Source organism: Plutella xylostella, chromosome 15, assembly GCF_932276165.1.
Source record: "Plutella xylostella chromosome 15, ilPluXylo3.1, whole genome shotgun sequence".
Lineage (NCBI taxonomy): Eukaryota > Metazoa > Arthropoda > Insecta > Lepidoptera > Plutellidae > Plutella > Plutella xylostella.
In genome coordinates, this window is record NC_063995.1 from 3,742,969 (window position 1) to 3,762,358 (window position 19,390).

At 36.3% G+C, this 19,390-nt stretch overlaps 2 long non-coding RNA genes across 2 annotated transcripts; one reads left to right on the forward strand and one right to left on the reverse strand.

The window, feature by feature from the left end:
- Positions 1-3,485: 3,485 nt before the first annotated feature.
- LOC125489613 lies at positions 3,486-10,355 on the reverse strand. Its single transcript, XR_007267090.1, has 2 exons — positions 9,874-10,355; positions 3,486-4,081 (listed from the first exon to the last, which is right to left on the reverse strand). It is a non-coding gene; the product is annotated as an uncharacterized LOC125489613 (long non-coding RNA).
- A 5,247-nt stretch (positions 10,356-15,602) lies between these two features.
- LOC125489654 lies at positions 15,603-18,128 on the forward strand. The gene is made up of 3 exons (XR_007267131.1): positions 15,603-16,210; positions 16,497-17,025; positions 17,361-18,128. It is a non-coding gene; the product is annotated as an uncharacterized LOC125489654 (long non-coding RNA).
- Positions 18,129-19,390: the final 1,262 nt, after the last annotated feature.

Sequence of the window (19,390 nt, forward strand, 5' to 3'; positions counted from 1 at the left end):
AAACGGCTGTAATTTTTTTGCGATTTGTAATTTACTCCACTGTGAAGGTGACTCAGTGAACCTGTCAACGCGTAGTATCATATAACTTACCTACTCGTACTTACACATACCTCATTCCCAACCGTATTAAGGAACTCAATTTACAATAGGTTAGGTTATTCAAAACACTGTGTACATAAAAGAGTGTAATTCACACTTACGTCACCGAGCTAATAGGTAATCTAGGTGATCTAGGCGAAACAAAGACTTGAGTACAATTAACTAAGTATTTGTTAAGCTGCGCCCCGATGCAAGTAAAGACTACTATAGTCTGTGCAATGTATGTTAGCAATTGATATAAACCCACTTGCGAATTCCTTTTCATAATATTGCAAGAGCTTTTTGTATCGATATTAATTATTTAATGAACACATGCCTTTTTTCGGAATCTATGACATTATTTTGTTACTAAAAGTGTTTGATAGCGTTCTGTGATTTCTTTTTACCTACTTCTAACAAACTTACAAGTTGATTGTAGGTATTTATTTATATTTTAATCTAAAATATATTTTAAACACCAGTGACAATTTTAACTGGATGAGACTGTATTAAATGAGCATTTGGCACTTGCTTCCTTATAAGCTATAAGTACGTAATGAGAATGAGTAATTATTGCAATTACTCGTACGGTTAGCACGATCGTCTTTAATTAGTTTAAACATTAGATTTATTAAATTTATAACTCTGAAATTATTAGAGTGATAATTTAGTAGTTTATTGTTATTTATACTGTAACACATTTTATAGCTTAGTTAGATATTACGAAACTTTTGAAAGTGACTGTAGAACTATTACAGTTGTAATTAAATCAGTTAGTTAAAATAGTTATGACTTTAAATCGTTTTGATTGCAAAAGTTATAATTCAGATTGCTTAAATAACTTTACATATAGGTAAGTACTTAGTATGTATTTTAATTAACTAGTAGTAAGTCCTTTAATAATAATGTATACAATTACATTCATATTAAAAGAAAAAGAAGATTGATTAATGCGCGATGAGTTTGCTATCGCTACTGCGGCAGTGTGTGCTCGTCGGAATTATGTCACCCTGTACCTGTGTACTGTGTACTGTCGCTGGGAAACAAATTAATTAGATTGAACATCTCGGTCGACTAATTGCTATCGTAGATTAAACTTTTTTTCGATAACTCGTAATAACTATGTTACACGGAAAGTTAAATTTCACGTATTATAACCTGTTACTCAGTAGCTTCAGTTTAAAAATTAGCACTAAAAGTTAATAAGTAGGTGAATGCGGGCCGCGACTCTCACGAGCAATGAAAAAGCCCCAGTCACAAAATGACCACAAATGACTAAATCATGCATTTTAAATTTTAACACAACATTTTCGTTTTTAGATGGTAATATTATGATGTACTTATCGCAGACGGCATCATTAAGGTAGCTTTTTTAGTTTGGTGCTATTGTTGACACTGGAAAGTAGTGTCTATTTGGAAGCCTAACCCTATTATGGGAAATCCTCGGCTGTGACGTGGAAAAGCTAGTACCTAAGTACTTAAATTATATTGAATAAGCACCATTGATATTTAACGATATTAACAAGTCCATTGTTACCGAGAAAGAGCAACACATGAAAATAAACAGGCATTATTGTAACAAGCTTTCCCCAGAAGTCTGCGCTTGCAAAAAGCTGCGCAGATTCTGGGAACGGAAACGGTCGATAAACGTTCGTGAGCCGGACCGGAGCGGGTAATAAATTTATTATCATTGAGAATTATCATATTTATGGTATAAATTGCTATAGTGCTCGCCATAAAAGTGGAATGATTAGGTTTTTTCAGCGCTAAGCGGCGGCGGGGAGCGTGAAATTACTCGCTGCACTCGCCGACCGAGGCGGCTCTACGACCACGATAGTATTAGTTGGAAGTGTTCTTCGCAAGAGTATTTTGCGTTCACGTTCATAACGTTTCTCTATTTTAATAAGTAGAAACAGATAATAATAATTGGCACTGTTTAAAAACGTACTTACCGATAAAGTTTGATTTGAATTACCAAGTACTGGTACTTACCATAAATATTACTACGTAATGATTTCGAAAAATGTATTCCGTCATAAGTTTTCTCCGTAACAACCACTTTATTAAGGTTTGAAGACTCTAATTAACTTTGAAATAAATAAAAAGCGTGTTTTCAGCTAGTAACCAATTTAGTTTCGCGGTATGTAGAATAGCAGGCAGAGAAAATAGGCAGTCTGCGGTAGACCGCAAAATATTCAACGAGTGAGTGAGATGGGAATGCACCGAATTATTTATTCTACACAGAGCTATGTATGTGTGTGTGTGAACTAGACCACAGTCATTTGTATGTATGAGCCGTTTGCACTATTTGTAATATTAAACAGTCTTACAAGCGATTAGAGAGTTACAGAGCGAAAAGAATACTTTGTTTTTATCTAGGACCCAATTAGGAATTGCTGTTGCGTAAAATTTTAGACCACTTGAATTGAAATGGCAAAAGTATTATAAGAACTTAGTTTAAATTGAATGTTTGTCTATTGAATACCTTAACATCGAAGAGATGGTCAGGGGTTTATTTGGTGATGAAACTATATTCACGTGATGGCTCGCATAGCTACTTAGTCCAGATATTTTGTTAGTACGTAACTGACAGTTTCACAACTCAAAGTCAAGTTAACCAGATCTTGAGTAGGTATAGAATGCAGCGCCGCCGTGTTTGGCTGAATTCTTGTAGAGAAGGACTTATATGCGAATGTATTCATAATTTATCAGTTCATGCTATGGTAGATTTACTTATGTGAAAAACTGGACGTAAAGACTTCATGGCCTAGTAAAGTTTTTAGTAACTGTCTGTTGTGCCGAGGGTGCCAGGTTGAAAGGTGAAACACAGATAATATTAAGAATGGAAATATAGGCTCACCTTTACATTGGGCATTTTATACACAATACTGACGAAAGGTGGATGCAGCAATGCACTTTTGCCTGTAGTAGAAGGCGTGAGTGTGTGTTGAACTTTTAAGTCTATTTTTTTAAGTAAAAATGTAAGATTTAAGACAGTGTTCGAAATAACTAAATACACAATTATTTATTAAAACAGGAACAGTAACATTCAAAAAAGGAGGTCTTTAAAATATTCTGACCAATATAAAGCATAACATCACTTAAATGACTGAATTGGATCACCGTTCTATCTAATTGAAGATTCTCACTACCTTTGTCTAGTAATTTCTCCCATGAACCTGATAACAGCAATAAATGGGCCATTATTTTATTTTGGGTACAATTTGACATATTTTTACAGATATTTTTTTCAAAAATAAACTTCTTATTAATTAACCTTTCAATATTTATTTATGTTAATTAACATTTATATTATTCATTAAATACATTTGCAGCGATGTTTTCTTGCTATTTCTTAAAGTTATTGACGTTTAATCGAGGAACGATGAGAAAAAAATACTACTGCGTTACTTTCATACAAAATTATGTTTTATTGTTAGGAACATATATTTTGGTTCGTAAACATATACCAGATAAAAAGTAAGAAAAAAAACATTAATCTAACAGTTTAAATTACAAAATATTCTCAGTTTTGTTATTCATTCTATAATAAAGTTTCCCACTGCGTTACCAATCAATAAGTTTTAATGCAATACTTTTCGAAAAACGGACAAAATAATCATAATTTTTTGCTCAAAGTTTTAGAAATAGCTCTAAATAAGCTGAATTATAATTATTATATTTAGTTTAACATTTTTTCTAATATAGAGTAGCTAAAATGTTTGTGAATACTCTCAGGAAACGAGGGACAAATAGATAACGCTGTGGTTAATTGGTAACACAGTGGTATCTCAATCACAATCTTTATACTTTCTTCAATTAAAACTAATCATAATGTGAAAAAAACTATCAAACTAAAATTAACAGAACTCTTTGTTTAATATCAAACATTAAAATCGCTGAAAATATAACAACTTAATACTAAGAAATATTTCTCATTTTTTTGCCTATAAAGCCGTTGTTTTTCAGCCGCTGTTTACGCCATTGAGTCTGAAATGTTATACTGTAACAAATAATATGCTCAAATGTTATATTTGTACCATAAATTGAGTAACAGATACCTGAAAACTATAAGAAAAACCCCTGAGTTACTATAGCTACAACTGCGTTACTGAAAAAGTAACGAAGTGTAGCGGTAACGCAGTTGTAAAACAATAACCTATTTGAAGTTAGTACTTAAATGAATACACATACATGGGATATCAAAATGCCCTAATAATTGTTACTAATTATTACATATATGTGGGACCAGGCGGTGGAAATGAAAACCAAAAGTATTTCACTGAATCACGTTTATTCCAGTATCACATCCTTTAAAAAACAATTTTATCTTCGAGCACAACAACCTTTTCTAATCCTCCATCTTTTCTTAATCCTTTCACTCACTCATTCTTCGTTCCTTTCATAGACAATACTTCCTTTCATAGATAATACTCGCTTTCATAGACAATAGTTCCTATCATACACTCTGCACTATCAAATATTATTAAATGACAATGTTACACTCCTACAACTCGGCCATCCTGTATAGTAGTCTGACCTCAGGCTACTCTAAACAATCTAACACAACTTTAACTTCAATAACAAACAACAATTAAATAACTTTACAATTTTTCAACAACAAAAATATTAATCTAACAGTTAAGTATAACTTTCCTTAAGTGACTCTAATCATTCACACAAAAAAACAAATTTAAGTACAGTTTCAGAATAGACCTATACCTAAATTACACAAACATTTAAAATAAACAAATTACCTTACTCTTAAATAAGAAAGTTATGTTAATGTTAACATCAGCTAGGGAATAAACATCACCCTTAAAACACAACAAGTACTTCAACAAAAGTATGAACTTCTCAACATCTAACACAAAAAAAACATTATTTACCATAAAATGATGGTAAGTAGTTACAGAATAACACTGCAAAAAAAATCTTTAAGTTAAATCAATAGTATTTACCTTTTTAAACTACATAGCTACTTATTACACATAACATAGCACACCCTTACTTAGACTTCAGTAAATACAAGCTTATTATGATATTAAACACAACATTTAAATACCAATAAACATTTTATATCCCTACCTAACAAAATAACAGCTGTAACTTTATTATTCTGAAAATAAAGTTATTATTATTGAAACAATGTTACATATTTAAATATGTTAACTACTCTTACTCAACCCATAAAAATACAGTTAAACTTTAATGTTATTATCTTATTTTAAATTTAAGCACAATAGAAATTTAAATAACAGCTGATACCTATACCAAATCATATTGGGTAAACCTCTTTCAACCAAACTGTTATGAAATTAAAATCATGGCCACATTTTCATGTAGTCTACACCCGTTGAGGTTTTCCTAGGTCCTTCAGTATTAAGATCAACTTTCTCTACATGGTACCTACCTTTACCTACTTTCTTTACTACTTGATAAGGTCCGAGAAATTTTGGTTTAAGCTTCAAAGTATTACCGAATTGAGTTCTCTGTATGGCTACAATATCCCCAACTACATAGTCCTGAGCTTCTTTCCTTTTCCTATTATAAGTTCTTCTGTTCTCTTCTTGAACCTTCAATATCTGTACTTTAGCTGCTTGTCTTACATTGTCTCTCCTTTCCATGAAATGTTGTCTGCATTCTTCATCTAATAATTCTATGAGCTTTATATCTTCTTTCTGCTTCAGCTTTGTACCGGTAAGCAAGTTAAATGGTGATGTGTTAATCGACCTTTGATAAGTGCCATTTATCACTCTTTGCACCTTACTAACATGTTTATACCAGTGAGTAGGTTCTTCAATACACATCTTGGTCAAAACAGATATGATAATCCTGTGGATGCGTTCTACTTGGCCGTTTCCTCTTGGTATACCAGTTGTTACAGCATGATGTTGAATCCCTTCTTCTTGGCAGTAATCTTTAAATTCTTGTCCAGTAAAGGCAGCTCCCTTATCAGTAATATACCTCGTTGGATTTCCATAGTCCTTCTGATGTAGCCTCAGCTTCTCTACAGTTTCCTTTGCAGTCAACGTCTTAGTAGGGTAAATCCAGACAAACTTCGTGAATGCATCTACTACTGTTAAGATATAGTTGTACATTTTCTTGGTTGCATCCAATGGTCCAAGATGATCAATATGTAACGTCTCTAGTGGCAGCTCTCCTTTGTCTATTGGACTGAGAAATCCTTCTTGTTTCCCTTCCTTCTTGCTTGCTAATATGCATGGTACACATCCTAAAATCACTCTATCTATCTTCTTGGCTAGGTCTTTTATGTAGTAGTCTTTATCTATTATGTCCATGGTCTTCTTTTTTCCAAAATGTCCAATTTCATGTGCTCTCTTTATGATTTCGGTCTCCATGATGTCAGGTATTACCAACTTTTTCTCTACACCTTTGTATATCAAGTCATTTTCTATGTAGAAATCCTTGTATTCTGTCTTCTCATTCAGTACTTCTCTTAAAACACTTAAGTCGCTGTCTTCCTTTTGTGCTTTACATATCCGTGCATGTAATTCTGAATGTATCAGATAACAGTGAGGGTTTCTGCTTAATGAATCTACATGAGACATCTTAGCTCCAGCTCGGTGTTCCACTTCATAATCAAAATCTTGTAGGAATAAAACCCATCTTGCCACCTTGGCTGATACTTCTTTCTTATAAAGCGTCTTCTGAAATGCTGCACAATCAGTGACTATCTTGAAGTGTATTCCAAACAAATACTTCCTGAATTTTCTCACTCCTTCGACAACTGCTAGAGCTTCGAGTTCATAACTTGTATAGTTTCTTTGTTCCGTCTCGCTAGTCTTTCTACTCATGTAGTGTACTGGATGTAACTTCCCATCTTTCTCCTTCTGCATCAAAATGGCTGCATATCCATATTTTGAGGCATCTGTGTGCATCTCCGTGTCAAGACCAACTTCATATATCTTCAGTACCGGTTCACTACATAGTTTAGTCTTCAATACTTCAAAAGCATGTCTTTCCTCTTCACCAAAGTAGAATTCTTTCTCCTTCTTAAGTAAGTCTGTGAGAGGCCTCGCTATCACTGCATAATTCTCAATGTACTTCCTGAAGTATGAGGTAAGACCCACAAAACTATGAACTTGCTTTACTGTCTTTGGCTCTGGGAAACATCTGACTGCTTCTGTTTTGCTTGGTGAAGGCTTCACTGTACCATCTTCAATGACATGGCCCAAATATTCAACTTTTCTTTGTAATAACTGTGTCTTCTTCCAATTAATTTCAAGTCCGTACTCAGACGACACTTTCAATACTATCTTTAGTCTTTCAATAGCTTCTTCTTCATTCTCTGCCAGAATTATAACATCGTCGATGAATATTAGCACTATTCCACTAGCAATCTGCTCTCTGAAAATGATGTTAATAAATCGGCTGAAGTATTTAGGACATATAGAAAGTCCAAAAGGAGCTCGGAGGAACTCGTACTGTCCTTCAGGGCTGCTTGTCACAAACGCCGTGTATTTTACTGACTCTTCTTCTACTGGCAGATGAAAAAATCCGTTTTTCAAGTCTAAAGTACTAAATACCCTAGAACTACTCAGCTTGTCTATGTGATCATCTATAACCGGCAATGGGTATTCATCTTTAATCATCTTTTGGTTAATTTTCCTATAGTCTACGCAAACCCTAATACTACCATCTTTCTTTGTAACCAATACTAATGGACTTGCATACTCAGAATAACTAGGTCTTATTATCTCCTTAGCTAACCACTCTTCCACCTGACGCCTAACAACTTCTTCCTCTTTGATAGCTAACCTTCGTGGACGCTGAGCTACAGGCACTTCATCTTTTAAAATAATCTTCAACTTTATTGGAGCCTCTTTAGTAAACATGGGCTTGTAACTAGCAACAAGTTCCTGTACCTCTGGATTACTACATAAAGGTTCATCAGCCTCAATAGGTAAACACAACATGTACTGACCACCTTCAGTTTGTGCCATGAGCTTAACTGTACCCTTGTCTAACAACACAGTTGTATTCAACAGAAATGGTTGACCCAATATGACTTCGTATGGCATAACACCGCATGGAACAATATAGAATACAGTATCAAAATATTTACCATCAACTTTGATCGTAGTATGGAACTTTCCCACGGAACATACCCTAGATGCACCCAGTCCAGTGAGCACCACCTTGTCCTCGTTGTCCTCGTCATGTCCAGCTTTGTTAAGCCGGGACAACAGCTCCGACGACATCAGGTTGACATCGCTGCCCGAGTCTATCAAGGCCTCAACGTCTACATCACTTATTTTGACTAATTTCACTGATTTATTCGAATTAAACAGAGATTCACTGACCGCACTGTTTGTGTTTACATTTACTCGCATGACACTTTGACTTTGACACTGACAGTTACACGATCCCGTTCCTTCGACTTCGTTCACTTCGTTCGTTCCGCGTCGTTCCCGTTCACCGTTCACTGCAGCGGCAGCGCCATCTTCTGGAATGACCGATACGCACATCGTCCGCTGACCGGAGGCGCCGTTTCCGCTTCCGCGGCTCCCACCCTGTTGTTGTTGATGCCTCGTCGTAGTAGAAGATCGGCATTCCGTTCCAATATGGCCGAAATTGTTGCAACGAAAACATTTCACGCCATTGGGACACCGATTTGCGAGATGATTCTTGTCTCCGCAGTTGTAGCAACTGCGACCATCGGGTCTCGCCGTCTCTTTCTTCTCACGTGAAGATGAAAACACATTTTGCGTTTTACTTTCAACTTCAGTCTTCTTTACCGTCTTGGATTTCATCTTCTCGTAAATGGCCAACTTCTCCTTTAGAACAGAATAGGTAGTGACACCGTATAAGATAGCCTTGTTATTCTCATAGTCAGTAATGCCGTCAACGATATATTGAATCGCAACGTAGTCGGCAAACTTGGCTCTTTTGCCCAACTCCTTCATAGTTAGCATATACTGGTAGTACGTCTCATCTTTCTTCTTCTTCCTCGTAGCCATCAGCTCGTGCATTTCCTTGCTGTTCAATGCATCGGGAAATTCCTTTTGTAAGGCAGCACTCAGTTCATCGAATGTTTTAAACGTCTTCTCCGTCCTCAGCCACAACTCAGCCGTACCAACAAGCGACCGTCGAGCGACAATGAGCTTCTGCTGGGCAGTCCATCCGAATATCTCGGCATTATCCTCAATGTCGGCGGCCCACTTCGCCGAGGAATACGTCTTGTCTTCGCCATTAAATTTGGTGATTCCGCTGAATCCGTCGTTTGACGCCATGCTACCAAGCATCGCGTTGCTGCTTGCGTCGTTTTTTGTTGTCGTCGTCATTTTCCGTCTTCTTCTTTTACTTTATTTTATTTCGTCGTTACTTTTTCAACTTTATTTTATTTCGTCGTAGGTATTTTGTTTTCCGTCTTTAATGGCCGTCGTCGTCCTGTGTGCTCATCATCACGCGTCGTTTTTTGGCATTTCCACGCTCGATCCCGGACGAGCCCCCAAAATTGTGGGACCAGGCGGTGGAAATGAAAACCAAAAGTATTTCACTGAATCACGTTTATTCCAGTATCACATCCTTTAAAAAACAATTTTATCTTCGAGCACAACAACCTTTTCTAATCCTCCATCTTTTCTTAATCCTTTCACTCACTCATTCTTCGTTCCTTTCATAGACAATACTTCCTTTCATAGATAATACTCGCTTTCATAGACAATAGTTCCTATCATACACTCTGCACTATCAAATATTATTAAATGACAATGTTACACTCCTACATATATTGCATGAAATAAAATAATAAATATCTATAAAACTCACCGTATGTCGCCGGTAACTCAGTGGCGTCACAATAAATACACGCGCTTCTCTCCAGGACTCTCATCCGAAAGACTTGGTCATTTTATCCGTCCCGCTCTCCTTCCTGCACTCCGATACAAATACACAGCCATTCAAATGATCTTAGGTGTAAGAACGTGAAAAAAAGTTTATTTATGATTGAATTTCCTAGGGTAACCTAGTGTAGGTGTATTTTTGCTTAGGCTTGGGGACTCGGCCAGGAATATTAATTGTCCCATAATATGTTCATATAAAATCATGAATATTACCGTGAAGTAAAGTTTAAATAATGACATATTCGTTATAATATTCAAAAAAATTGTTTCCATTATAATTTTTTACACACGTTGTGCTTGTTTCATATGACTCGCTCCGAGGGACAGACAATTTTTGTATGAAAAACAATTGCGTTACCAAAAACAACAACAGAGTTACCGTAATTTGTAAATAAATAAAGTATTTTATATAAATTCATTATATTTTCTGTGACCGGTGTCTTATTTAATTGCTACAGACGGTAGCTTTATTCCTGAATTTCATTATTAAATTTTTAAAAAATGTTTCTTTGTAGGGGACCGATAATGGTCCCTAAAATAAAATAATGGCCCAAATAGTTGACGACAATGATATTAAATTAATCAAATCAAACCCTGTAGGTGCAAAAAAATAAAATCAATGATTGTGCATTATGTAGATGGCAGTGGCATTTATAACAGCGGTGAAGCGGCGGCGGTTGGGGGTTACACTAGCTTACGAAGAATGACGTTTCGGAGCGCTTCTGTACAATGGAACATAAAAGAGTAGAGAATAATTGAGGGCGTTGCAATCTAAGAAAGTGGCCACACTATTATAGTATAGAAAACGGACAAAAGTATCACGATACTTTAGCAGAAAAAATCAAAACGAGAAATGTTTCAAATATTTACTAATTATAAAATGCGACTTTTTGGGGAGGTTTATGTTAAGAGAAGAAATTAGTAGGGGAGAGGGGGGCAGTCTTGAATGAATTTCATTAAATCAAATCAACTGTAACTTTTATTTCATTGTGTATTTCATAATGTTTTTTTGCACTGAAACATGTGTTGGTTATCCCATTATGTAATTACTATAGGAGAAAAGTGATAGTATCACACATCGATATTTTATGGGTGAATTTCCCGCGGCCAAAAATTGCGTGGCATCAATGAAATCGGTACTAAAAAACCAAGTTATAATTTTCTAATATTTTTTTCCGGTTAAGTCAAATAGTTATCTATGTGTTGCACTAAATATTTTATTAATAGGATTAATGGATATTTTTAAAAAAAATATTAAACCCCCAAATCTTTCATTGCCGTGTCTGTCCCCACGTTACCACGTTTTGTATTATTCTTCATTGATGAAAAAATATTGAGTATTGATAGTTAAACTTAGTTTCATTTGATACATTAATAGTTAAAGTATTGTCACGGAATACATTTATTGAAATATATAAAGAATATAACGAACGGTAAGTGAAAATTCATGTGTCCCAGAACTTCTGTTCATTGCCGTGTCCTAAACATGATCAAGGCTATTGTTTTACCTATGAACTTGGGTGCCCCCCTCAGTGCGCTAATCGTTTCTTACAAGTGTCGCCTAACTGCTCGACGTGGAAGGAGGTACATCGGTGCCCGCGTTTTTGCGCTATAGTGAAAATCAGTAAAAATTTTGGGGACTGGACATTTTTTCTTTCATTGCCGTGGATAGATATAACTTCTATAAAATTAAGTTTGTCTTCTAGAGTAAGCATTCAAAAGAAAGCTTTTTGAAAATATTTACCTTATAAAGTGTTTATTTCTTCGAATAGTTAATACTTTTTTAGTTATTTATATTTAATGCCTTGATTTTCATCGCCATGCTTTCATTTCCGTGGCTTCCGTGGCCAATATTTGCTATGGCAATGAAAAAAAAGCCACGGCAATGAAAAAAATTTCATTGCCATGTCTTGTAAAATAATTTGTATTCATTGCCGTGGTTATGTTATTCATTTCCGTGGCCAGGTTATTCATTTCCGTGACTTATGTTTTCATCGCCGTGGTATGTATGATTAGGCAAAGTAACATATCTTTTACCTGTAATACAGGTAATACCGATGACATTACCTACAGAACTAGTCAAATTACCTCTTTTTGCAGTGCGTATCGCGATGTATAAAAACGAAATATATAATATGACATTAATAATAACAATCACAACATAATTATAATGAACGTTATGTATAAATAAGACCGGTGGTAGCTCAGTCGGGTAAGCGCCCGCTTCCCACTCCAATAATGGGGGTGCGAATTCCAGCGCTGACATGTACCAATGTGTTCCTTTGAATTTAAATACAATGTATACCATCGCTCTTACGGTGAAGGAAAACATCGTGAAGAACCCTGCATATCTACCTATAGATTTAGCACATCTAGATAATATGCGAACCCACCAACTCGTCTCAACCGTGGTGGGAAATGGTCCAAGCTTAGAAAGGCAGCAGCTTAGACCTTGGGGATATGCACATTGCACAAAGGTCACATTCGAGAGAGCCAGGTGCAGGTACTTACACCTCCCACAGATAGTAGAATAGAATATAATAGAACATACATCTCTGCAGGAACTCATCTGGATGCTAAGTGGCCTTAATGCTGCTTGCAACGTGTAGGCCTCCGTATGAACTTGGGCAAGACAAAAGTCATGTAGAATGTTCACATAAAACCGGAGCCGGTGATCGTTCGTGAGACAACTATCGAAGTTGTGCAATAATATGATTACCTGAGGCAGACTATTCGGCTAGGCAGAAGCAACTTCGACAAGGAGGCTGAAAGGCGCATCCAACAGTCTTCAACCATTGCGCCCTGCCAGTTATGGCATATGGTGCAGAACCTTTTTTGGCCTAAGATTTATTTGCCTAATCTCGTATTGCATAGTAACGTTTGGTCAAAGTCTCATTTCGCCGAAAATTGTATGGCATAAATCTCGTTTAGTAAAAAGTTATTTCGCATAATCTTATTTAGCCTAATAACGGTATGGTCAAATCTCAAATAGCCTAACTATGGCATAGCTTATAAAAACTACTAATATTCATTTGGCTTTAACTTTGACGAAGCGTCTCCCTATATAGCGCAAAATGGTGCCTTGCATTAGGTATTTGCCTCGCTTTGGTCGTCGTCGCACCTACCTTTAGGTTTCGATCCCATGGGGTTTAATGGCGATTGTAATAATTATAATGGTCATTCACTTTCGATATTTTGATCATTCAATATCGTGATTTTGGAGATGTAGGAGAAAAATACCACAATTTGTACATTTTAAAACATACTGAATATAGTATTTATTAAGATAATATTAGGAGAGAGAGAAACAAGATTATACCAATACGAACAATTTGAGCAAACGAGACTTAGATGTTTCAAGTTTGTGCCAAAAGAGTTTAAGACGAAACGAGTCTTATGCCACATAAGTCTTGGCAAAGTGATGATTCTACCAAAAAAGTTTAGACCTTACGAGTTATGCGAAATGAGTTCAGGATAATAAAGATTAGGCGAGATGAGGGGAACCCGGTGCAGAGACCTGGACACTGATGGTGGGACTGGTCCACCGATTTAAAGTCACTCAGCGTGCTATGGAGAGAGCTATGCTTGGGGTTTCTCTAATGGATGGTATCAGAAAAGAAGTTATACGTCAGAGGACTAAGGTTACCAACATAGCTGTCAAAATATGCAAGTATAGGCAGGTAGCCGGTAGTGGCTGGATTCGGAAGACCGAGGACCGAGTGTTGTGGCGCTCCTTGGGAGAGGCCTATGTCCAGCATTGGATGATTATTGGCTGATGATGACAACATGTACATTTTATATTATTATACCAATTAAAATATACTATGATTTAGCAAAAAGTTCATAAAATATTCTATCATATCACATAATGTGTGTTAAATTACACAACACCATCAAAACCTCTAGCACCACAACCTAAAGATAGGTGCGATGATGAGAAAAGCGAGGAGGAGCGGTTAAGTGCACATGTTCAACAAAAGCGAAGCAGGGCTATATGGGGAGACGCTCTATGTTTAGGTTTTGGTGCAAGGAGTTTTGACTGCGTTATTATTATTGGCGCTATGTAGGGAGACGCTTAGCTGACCAACATGTGCACCTAGCCGCACACGCCTATGTTTATATTTTGGTGCTAGGTGTTTTGCCGGTGTTGTGTAATTCAGCACAGAGAATATAATGTCATATTATAGTATATTTTATGAATTTTACATAAAATGAACAGTATACATATTGGGTATTATACCTTATAAAAATATAGATGTTATAGGTAAGGTTTATTATATGTTGTGAACGTTATTAGTGTGAAATGAAACATTTTGTTTTATACGTCGCAATACGGACCCCACAATGCTACTTAGAGAATTCCATACTATATTCTTATTTTTTATACATACTGTCGTTCTTTCTTTCGTTCCAATATCTATCCAAATATTTCTGCTATACATGCCTGTCTAAGTTTGCGTTTCCCTCACAGTCTTTTTTAAAAATTGCAGTGGATTGATTCTTTCATTTCCATTGTATACAGTTCTTTCATTGCCGTGGAAGTTTGTTTCATTGCCGTGGGCCTTTGTTTCATTGCCGTGGACGCTTGTTTCATTGCCGTGAACGCATGTTTCATCGCCGTGGCACGAAATTTTTAATCATCCGTATCTCGTTAAGTTTTTAACTTATCTGCTACCCATTTAGTAAGAACACTAACATTAACAAAAACTTTAATAAAAGGGTTTTTCTAATATAAAAAACCTTAAGATAAAAAAGTCCACGGAAATGAAGATTTTTTAGGACTTGTTGAAATCCACCCTTATTACAGTTTTTTCTTGCTCAGGAAAAAGTTCAAATGTGCCCCGGCAATTCTTCTAAAACTGTGTTTACCGATTTTCCTGCAACAAATTATTTAATTGGTCAGAAAAGCAGTGACTTGCAAATTATTATGTCTGGAGAATTTATACCGACTCTTACACTGAGTTGCAGAAAGGATCTTTAAGTTAATGTCGGCATTAAATGTATTGTTGCCTTGCTTTGACAGTATACGGACAGAAAGAGACAGACATAGATTTAATGTCCACATTAGCTTAAAGTCCCTTGCTGCAACTCGGCATTACATATTCTTACACATATTTTTACAATAGGTACTCTACACGGAGAGACCGACACACATAGACACCTACAGCTGTAAAACTTATCGATACCCTTTTTGAGTCGGGGGTTAGTAAAAAAGTATCTAGACCTGATGTTTTGACAACATTAGCATCCAGACCCTGATGTCATGTAACGTTTGACACTAGTATTTTCTAACCTCTATAAGAATAACAAATACACATTGAAAGGCATTCTATTACATCAAAATAGTACTTTTTTACAAGAAATATAAGCAATGTATGTTAATGGTTAGAAATTAAGTACCTACTCACCAGTATAAAACGCTGCTCTTTCATAAACATCGTATATATTGACTAATACTTCTCCAGCCTCATTCTCCGCCAAACATCGTAGGTAAACGCTGTAAATCATCTGTCTAGCTTCGCTGCGAATGGTTTTATTCATTTTCACTTCGTGAACAAACTCAACAATCCACAAAACTCCAAAATTAAGCAAAATTCGATTTGTTTATACAGGAACAGGGCGAGTTTGACATTCAAACCATAGAAACAGACCAGAGTCATTAATCTTGGAACAAATTGTATGGAACAAATTATTCGCTTAGTAGCGAAAGTCATAAACAGATGGCGCTACTATCGTATCACCCAAACAAATTGAAAAGCAAGTAAATGATGTAACCTACGCTGTTAAGCGTAAACATTACTTAAACTTGGATTATACTGTGATCAGAGTATGCCATCATGTACGTTTCTACCAATTTAGTAGATTAGCAATGATTCAATACTGGATAGAATACTGTTTAATAAATATCACCACGTTTAATCAATATAAAAGATATATTTAAATTGTTTGTAATAAGTTTTTAGGATACAATAAAGAATAAAAAAAATATAGAAATGACTACATGGCTAGGTACCTACATAATATAAGATTTATGGTAGAAATTAAATTTAAGTAACTAATAACAACTTGTCAAAATAATTTTCAAAATAAGCGGTTGTGATTACAATATTTTTCCATTTCGTTTTGTGCTTTTTCTGCTGCCTCCCCTGTTGGTCCAGATATATACCAGAATCGAAGAGTCTGTCGCATGCATTTTGAAGAGAAGTACCATTGTAGGTTTAATAGACTCAGCAACATAGCTGTGCCAACCATGAACATGCCTTGTAAGTATATCTTTCAGTTATTTTCGATTTTACCTAAGTGTATTTCACATCCGCACAGGGCCCGTGTGGTGGAATAGGTCTACAAACCCTTCCTTCATTGGAAGGAGACCCGTGCCCCAGCAGTGGAGATGTGATGAGTTGATGAGACTTTACTCGCAGACATCATAATATAGTTGGTTTGCAAACCACTTTTCCATACTCTGAGATTACATCAAATTAAGAAATTACACATTAAATTGTTAATGCCATAGGAACTATTTTTCATTACTTGTATCTTATCTTACAGGCCTCAACGCAAATACAACAGTGGAAACACCATTGCTAAATGAACAGCATCTGCTGAATGTTCCATCTGTAAACGTAATTATATATCAGAAGAAGGTATTAAAGAAAAGATTAAAAGGAAAAGACAGAAAAGTAAGTTTATTATGGGCATTTCTTGATGATGTTAGGGGGGCTGGATAAACTAAAGAAACTCTGAATCTTACAGGCTAGCTAGTTGATGTATGGTATGGGCAAGGATTTGACATGTGTGAGGCATCTCCTCACACATTTTGGTTGTATGAGTAGGTATCTTATGAACAAATTATTATAACATTTTAATAAATTAATTATTATCTTATTTTCAGCTAACACCTCAAAGATATGCGGTAAATTGAGCCAAACGGAGCTGGAGTTATTTACAAAATTAAAGCTTGCCAAAAGAAAACTAAAAAGAGCAAGAAGAAGATTTCCATTCAAGCTAGACAAATAAAAGCAATATGCGAGTCGAGTATTCAGTGCAACTGTTGCATCGAACATGGGATACCTTGCAGGTACTTATTTAATTATATCTGTTATCCTAACTAATATTATAAATGCGAAAGTAACTGTGTCTGTCTGTCTGTTACTCTTTCACGCCAAAACTACTGAACGGATTTGAATGAAATTTGGTATGCATATGTTTTAGACCCTGAGAAAGAACATAGGCTACTTTTTATCGCGGAATTCCCACGGGAAAACTTTTTAAGGCTAAGCTCGCGGGAACAGCTAGTACCTACATATATTACTTAAATCAATAAGGATACCTTTTGTTTTATAAATAAACATCAGTTGTATTGAAGATCTCATAACTGACCTTACAATAATAACTATCGTCTTTTTTTTTCAGACAAGAAAATACTCCCTGAAGAATGCAAGGAGACTGCTGATATATTATTATTATTTGATAAATTATTTGATTCAGTCAACGGTAGCTTCAATAAAAAGACGCGTTTCGCAAAGCCGCTTTTAGGTCCAGCAACACCAACATTTCTTCACCACAAAACTTGGGACGAAGGAAGAAAAATATTAAAAACTATGAAATTTGTTACTGCTGTAGGTAAAAAGGAAGTGGTAGGTACCCACAATTAATAGTTGGTTGTGGACAATGGAAGGAATGGAGATTTTATTTAAAAAATTGAAAGAGGGACATAATGTAACCTCAATTTGGATGCGCCACCTGAACCAAGACCCAATTGAAATTTTTTTTGGTGCCATTAGATCCCACGGAAGCCGCAACAACAACCCGACCCCGGAGCGGTTTGAATCAGCATTTACGACCTTGTTAATCAATAGCCTGACCAGTGTCCACGCCCCGGGAGGGAATTGTGAAAAAGATTTAGGAGAAGCACTTATAAACTTGATTGATGAAGACTGCAAAGGCAATGTCGTCTCATCATGTGAAGTGCTTTTGACTGATATTTTATCCATAGAACTAGAGTCAATGGAATCAAAGAAGGATCCTAAAATATTAGCTCCCTTACAATATGTAAGAGGACACTTTATCAAAAAATCGAAAAAGATTTACAAAACATGTAAAACATGCCACGATACGTTATTGGCAGGTGAAGAAACAGAGTACATCAGGTACAGAGAATATGCAGGTCGTCGTTGGCTTTGCAGCTTAAGTGACTCAGTCGTCAATTTGATATCAAATATGCAGGATGTGGATAAGCCCTTTGGTGAAGCACCACGTCTCGGCTCCGTAAGTCATCACTGGCAACACGCACTGATTGAAAACTTTTGTTTTCAGACACTGAGGTATGTTTTCAGTGAAGATGTGTCGTAATTTCCCGAACGCTGCCCATCCGAGTTGGATTCTACGAGCTACCTCTTTATCGAAGTTGGATTTATCTAATCGGATCACTTGTCCTAGGTAGGGATACTGATCAACAACTTCGATGGTGACACCTCCTACAGTTACGGGCGATGATGAAACATGTTCGTTCATCCACAAGCTCAGAGTTGCTCAGCGTGCTATGGAAAGGGCTATGTTAGGCGTGTCCCTGCGAGATAGGATTCGTAATGAAGAAATCCGCAGGAGAACTAAAGTTACCGACATAGCCAAAAGGATTAGCACGCTGAAATGGCAATGGGCTGGCCACGTAGCCCGCAGAGCCGACGACCGCTGGAGTAGAAAGGTTCTGGAGTGGAGACCCCGTGTCGGCAAACGGCGTGTCGGTCGCCCCCCAACCCGTTGGTCTGATGATCTGCGGAAGGTAGCGGGAAGCCGCTGGATGCAGATGGCGGGTGACCGTTTGGGGTGGCGATCGTTAGGAGAGGCCTATGTCCAACAGTGGACTACGGAAGGCTGAGAGAGAGAGATGCAGGATGTAGCAATGACTTTATTAAAAAGCAACTTAGAAATGAATAATTTAAAACAATATATATCTACAGTGATTTACACATTAGTAGATTTTAATAAATTATCTGATTGTGAGAATCATAAGGAGAAGCTGATTCAATTCCTAATAAATGCTGTTTGTCGATTCTTTATTTACAATTATTGAAAACTAATTAATAGAATTTTATATGGAAAAAGGGATATCGACGACCTTAACGACAAATACCAAATAATGGCAAAAAAATATATATAAAAATATATCCTACATCCCGAAAATCACGATATTGAATGATCAAAATATCGAAGTGAATGACCATTATAATGATTACAAACGCCATTAAACCCCATGGATCGAAACCTAAAGATAGGTGCGACGACGAGCAAAGCGAGCGTGTTAGTTGCACATTATCCTCAAAAGCATAGCGGAGCGTTTCCTACATAGCGGTTACAATACAAGGCACCAGTTTGCGCTATGTAGGGAGACGCTCCATCAAAGTTAAAGCCAAAGGAATATTATTACTTTGTATAACCTATGC